This window comes from Eurosta solidaginis, chromosome 5 (assembly GCF_040869045.1).
Source record: "Eurosta solidaginis isolate ZX-2024a chromosome 5, ASM4086904v1, whole genome shotgun sequence".
Taxonomy (NCBI): domain Eukaryota; kingdom Metazoa; phylum Arthropoda; class Insecta; order Diptera; family Tephritidae; genus Eurosta; species Eurosta solidaginis.
This window is the reverse complement of record NC_090323.1, coordinates 182,941,775-182,948,225: the sequence shown is the minus strand read 5'-3', so window position 1 is coordinate 182,948,225 and position 6,451 is coordinate 182,941,775. Positions and strand designations below refer to the sequence as shown.

At 38.4% G+C, this 6,451-nt stretch overlaps 1 long non-coding RNA gene across 1 annotated transcript; it reads right to left on the bottom strand.

The window, feature by feature from the left end:
* Positions 1-2,128: 2,128 nt before the first annotated feature.
* LOC137254083 (uncharacterized) lies at positions 2,129-2,992 on the bottom strand. Its single transcript, XR_010953974.1, has 3 exons — positions 2,738-2,992; positions 2,374-2,650; positions 2,129-2,312 (listed from the first exon to the last, which is right to left on the bottom strand). It is a non-coding gene; the product is annotated as an uncharacterized lncRNA (long non-coding RNA).
* Between the last annotated feature and the right edge of the window lie 3,459 nt (positions 2,993-6,451).

The window sequence follows — 6,451 nt, the reverse complement described above, 5'->3', positions numbered from 1 at the left end:
AGTGAGTGAGACGTGCATAGAGGCCATCGCTTGGATCGATGCTTTTGTTCGCCGCATGCCGCTTCCTTTCAGCTAGTGACTAGAGTATCCACAGATTGTTTTGCATAGACAGATCGGCGAACTAGAAAAATATATAAGAACTACTTACTTACATTAGTTTAAGCACTAAGTCCATACGCGTCGCTAAATAAATGAAGCAATTTTAAATGTAAGAACGACAGTCGCGACAGCAACAATTGCCGGCTGTCGCAGCTGTCGGCCGTTTTGGCATTACGCGTACACTAAACACCAATTGTCAAACAGCCGCCGCCTGACAAAAGTCTATTAATAAAAGCGTTATAAATAACAACAACAAAAACGATACAGTAGCCAAACTTTTGGTATGCTTTGTTAGTTTTCTTGTGCTATTGTGGATTTTATACTCATTTTCAAAAGGTACACGAATTTTTTTAAGAGATTTATTCGCACCCACTGATGGCTCAAGGCTTGACAGGAAGGTGGGTGATGGTATTTTTTTGACCCGACCTGGGTCTAAAAATCTCCTTCCCCCTTCCTGACCATTGTATTCTTTCTCAAGCAGAAATATGAGTAATGCCCGGTGCTGTAAATCATTTGACACCTGTGTCTAAAGAAGGAAAACGGTGATAATTTTCTGGTACGGCCAGGCCGCGCTAAGGCTTTGAACTTATGTATTGAAAATACAAAGTCGATCTCTAAATGCCGCAGATCTCTCTTCGAGATGGCGGAGTACTTCGGTATCAGCCTTATAGGAATACCTGGGGTGGCTTTCCGTATTTCGATATCGAGCAGAAATTAGTGTCGAAGTATCGTTTTTGCTTTCTCTAACAAAAAATATCGTCGCGTTGTATCGAACGTTCGATGTAAACAGTTCGACATTAATTTTGCTATCGTTTTTCTTTTTCGCAGCTATTAACCGCATCAAAGTGTAAGTTAAAATTTTTAATATTTTTGTGATTTAACATATTTGATATTTATTTACATAGGAGCCAACAAACAAAGGCTGCTCAACTGAAATTACTAGTAGAATTTATGGAAAAGCATAATGCGTTAGCGAAAAATAGCTTACAAAATACTAATAACGGCCGCGCGAAGAAAAAACAGCTATGGAGCAAATTAACGGACCTGCTAAATAGTAACGGTCCTCCTGTAAAGGTGACGCAGGCATTGCAGAAAGTGCGTTGTGGTATTAGAAATTATACAAATTCTCTTTGAAAATGTATTGTTTGTGATAACAACATACTTTTATTTCTTCTAGGTATGGACTGACTACAAATATAACACGAAACGCAAACTAACACAACGCATGAAGAGTTTAAAAAGATGTGGCGGTGGTCCATATGACGCCGTTTCTTTAAACGACACGGAAGAACGAATAATTGCCGTAGCAAAAATAAATGAACATTTGTTGGGAGTTCCAGGCGCTATGTCACATGGAAGCAATACAGACCATCCTTGCTCTTCTAAGCAGTCAGAGGAAGCATTCATAAACGACTGCTTTACAGCAATTTAAGCGCATATAGTTCCTCTAGCAACGACGAGAATAAAGCGCCAAGTGAGTCACCAAGAGATAATATAACTTCAGGATCAGTAAGCGAAAACGAGCCACCACAAGCTCCCAGAGCAAGAAAACTTACAGATCCCAAATTAAAATTATTGAAAAAGAAATAGATAATCAGGAAAAATTTCAAACTGAAATGTTAAGGCTCTTAAAAGAAAGCAACGAAATTGGACAAAAGAAGCTGCAGTTAATGGAAAAACAAATTGCAATTGAAGTTCAGTATAAGAAAATTAAAGTGCAAGTAATGGAGGCGGATTTGGGAAAAGTAAAAGTTGAACTCTCTTTGCTGAAACGAAAAATGAATAACAAATGAAGCTACCTATATGTATGTATGTGTTAAATAAGTACAATGTTTATCTATTTTTTTATTTAATTAATTCGTCCTATGAGTGAACTTTTACGAGAATGAAGTGCAATTATATTTTATTTATTATCAATTTACAAACAATTTTACTTTATTTGCTACCAATTAAAATGAAATTCTTGCATAGCTGAATGGAAAAGATGGTCTTTTATTATATTTCCTATTCTATCTGCTTCTCGGTTGCCTGTGTCTGGCGGGGTAGGTTCTATCACTCCTTCTGCACAGAAGTTATAGCTTCATTATTGGTACGAAAAGGAATATTTCGGCTAATGCACACATTATGAAGAACGGCACACACGTGTGCAATATTCGCAACAATTTTTGGGCTATATCTTGGTTTTCTGTCGTATGATAATATCCTTCAGCGGCCTAAACGGGACCATGCAATTAAAGTTAATATAATTAAAATAAATTTAATTCATAAACTAACCTTTGTAAACGCCAATAGTTCTTTCAACAATGCTCCTAGCTTTGCTATGAGTATCATTAAAAAAGCTTTTCCTTTCGTCTGGCTCATCTTCTCGTAACCGGTACGGGGTTATTAGCCATGGTTCAAGAGGGTATCTGAATCACCCAATAGCCACGAGTTTCTATTCCCACTGTTGTATTGTCACTCCATTACCAGTCGCCTTCCACACAAATGAGTCGTGTACAGCACCTCCACATTGTGGGCATATAGCTTTGATTATTAGTTTATGATCACATATCTGTAATAAAGCATGTCCAATGCGTTTACTCAATAAACAGTTCTAAAGAACATATGTATATAGGTATGCAGGTACATATATACTTACAATCATTGCATTAATGCTATGCTTTCCTTTTCTATTGAAATATATATTGTAACGAATTTACTTGCAAATCCTCTTATTTGCAATGCTCTGCTAAGTTCGAATCACTAAACTGTTGAATAAATAACTCCAATTTGTAATAATGCAAAATCGCCTTTATTAAAGTACTTCACAATAACAAACTGTGCAACGAATAGCTTGCTTAATAACCACACTGATTGATAGCTCAATGAAACACTGCTATTGCTCGCTAGATATCGTCTTAATCAAACTGCTTGACAACTCAAATCAAACTGAATTACTTCTCACTCGCTTGTGCCGTTTTTATAGTTTACGCTGCATACATCTAGGCTCTTCTATTTCCAGATCTTATGCGGCAGTTACCCACCGACGTGTGCCGTACGTACGCACGTTTGTCGTACGAAGCACGTTTGACCGAACTCTCAAGCCCGTAGGAATCAATGTGTGCGTCTGTGTACATGTACATAACATATTTGTGTGTGTATTGTTTAGAGCAAAGCACTGTTGCCATTGACCAGTTTGCATGTATGCTTATGGAAACATCAACTTTTTCCAATTTAATTTTTGATATTGTAAAAGGCCGGAATACATATTAAATAAGTATAAATAGATTACATATTTATAATCAGCACTTTTACATAATTATTTCGAATTATTTTCACAATTTTTCAAACTTTAATTAGGTGTTTTTGCATAAAATTGCAAACGGTCAAAAATTAGTGCACAAAAGTTTACTAGGCAACTCTGTCTGGTGAGAGAGCGATCAGCTGACACGTTCTTACGGAAAAAATCAAAATTGTTTTGATTTCTACGTTCCGGACTACGTACGTACGGGCGTTGCACGTCGGTGAGTTTTCGTTTACATTGCGGACTCATAAGTTAGGTCGTGTCAGCTGACACGTTTTTTCTACGTACGTTCGTGAGTAACCACGGCTTTACCAACTATTTCGAGTGTTTATAGTTCTCATATAGTTTCTACTTGTTTACAATTTTCTACTTTCCAGCGTCTCTCAGATGTATGTGAGTTTGTAGTTTACAGTCTCTCGCACACACATAGGCGTATAAGTAAATGCATCTGTGTGTGACATCTCTTTCGGCTGCCTTATATATGTGTATACATGATTTGATTTGATTATTGACGTAAATACTGCTTGGCATGGCCTTAGCATCGCCTTAGTGATGGTATAGCTTAGTGATGCTAATATCCGTGACAATATGTTCATTTTCCACAGGTCTTAGCAACTGCAAATGAGTACCATCAACGGCACCAACGACTGGAATGAATTTAAAAAAACTAAACTTTCGTTATTAATTGATTTATTGAGCTGCATTACCTCCAGGAAAATTATATTTTTGGTTAAACCACTCCTTGCATGGCTGAAAGTCTTTTTCAAAAAGTATCCACTTCCTACAAAGATGTTCATCCATAGATACCAAAGTACTGCGAAAAACCTTCGACAATGTACTATGCCCCATTGGTGCTGTGTGTGCTCCACCAGTTTGCCATTGGTAACGGCTACCTGCTAATATCTCCAATGTTGCTGCTAGCCTCAAAATCGGAGGAATATACGTGCTTCGTACACCTTCCTTTAGGTTGATTTCTCTTAAAATTTCCATAAAAATCTCTTTGGTTAGCCGGTATTTTGTTTGGAAGCTGTGAAATGCAAATGTACAGATTTAAGACTTACTCTTTGAAATGTGTATAATCTTACTGTTTTTGTGGCAACTCCATAGGATTAGATACATCTCTTATCCTTCTCCTATTAATTGACGAGTTTTCCGCACTAAAATCGTCCAAAATCAAAAAATAACGCCAATTAAACATTTTTTGCTTTTTATTTTTTATTTATGGCACACACTTTTTGACAGCCACAAATCACTTTCCAAACACTTCCCAAAATATGAGAACGAGAGTGCCTTTATCGAAATACGGAAACCAAAACGGCCTCGTCGAGGGTTCGATATCGAATTGAAGTATCGTACCGACGAGTGTCGACCATCGAATTACGGAAAGCCACCCCTGGACACAGGGATATTGAAGGTAAATGTAAAGCTGACAAGCTGGCCAGAAGGTGCACGACCGCTCACACAGTAGAGGTTATTTGCCGTTTAGGGAATCACAATGAGCCAATTGATGGTACAAGTGTTGTGCTGGAATCGAACTTCTCGACTCGGTCTGTTCAACCAAACCTAGCTACAGCCAGGAAGACAAACTTCAATGATACAAAAGTTCATGCTTTTAATTGTGAGGTGACGTTGGAGACCGTTGGTGGAAGCAGCTCTTTTGAACTATGTTACGATGTGATATTATATTAATTAACTGCGGTGCTTTGTTCTTCCCGAGTTTCGTTGACATCCGTGCTGATATTTTTATTAATTATCCTTGTATAGTCCGGGGGTTAAGCATGAAGTTATTAGATGGATTCACCTCGTCATATGCAACTAACACAGCTGGAGTTGTTTAAATAGTAGCTGTTCATGAGAAAGTGCTCCATTTTAGCTCCAATCACAATTAAGATATGAGACTTAGTGCTCCGTAGACGTTCTGCTCTGTTCCTCTTGTCTTCATTACCTGGACACGAGAGTTTCGATGTGTGAAATAAATAAAAAAATAAATGTAAGGCGCATTAACCTGCGAATAGATTTTAGGTCGAGCTTCTCTTCCAATTTGCATCGTGCTCCTTTATAATTTTTCCTACAAATTGGCGAGACGAGACCTACTTGTTTTATGCCGACTCCGAACGGTATCTGCGAGACGATGAGTTTTCACTGGGAGCTTTTCATGGCAGAAATACACTCGGAGTGCTTGCCAAACACTGCCGAGGGGCGACCCCGCTTAGAAAAATTGTATTCTAATTGAAAAACCTTATTTATAAAATTTTGATGTTGCTTTTTCCCAGGGTGTGAACCCAGGGCATTCGGTGTGGTAGGCGGAGCACGCTACCATTACACCACGTTGGCCGCGTTTCGATGTGTGGCATGAGATAATATCAGCGTAGCGCTTGGTTAACTTATTCGAGGGCCACCTTTCCAAAAGCACACTGCAAGTGGCCAGCTGTGTTCCAAAGTCCCTATTGGTATCCACCTCCGGCGTGTAAGTTCTAAATCAGGCTAAAAGTTCGGTATGCCACATAGTACCCACACAATTTTTTAAGAAAATTAGCTGCATCCGGCCAGAGATATGAAGCTAACAAATAGCGCACTAGACAGTATCCCGTCTAATATGTTCTTAGAAGCGGCAAACACCGCTTGAAAAACGCTACAAAGGTCGGGCCTCTTAAGCTTCCAGCTTACCATGAGGTCGCACCCTTTCCATCCGGCATGGAGCTATTCATGAGAAAGTTCACCACACTCCAGCCTAGGCTTTAGTTTCCAACACATTCCTCCCTCGAGAGTATATTAAGTGTGTAGCTTGAACAAAGGAATGACACTGGGGCACAATAATCTATCCTGTAGTGGAACTCACTAACTTATAACGATGCGATTTGTTGAGATTTTAATTAACGATTTTGTCGCTTGCCTTATCGATTGTACTATTCACTAACTTAGTTTTAACGACTCGAAATAAATGACATTTAAATTTCGTTTTAATAGTAGAAAGGTGGCAGAACAGCTTAACGAAACATAAAAAATGCGAAACGAACAAAAGGAAAGCCAAAAATAAATAAATTTTGTATACTAACTGCTTTAAGAGTC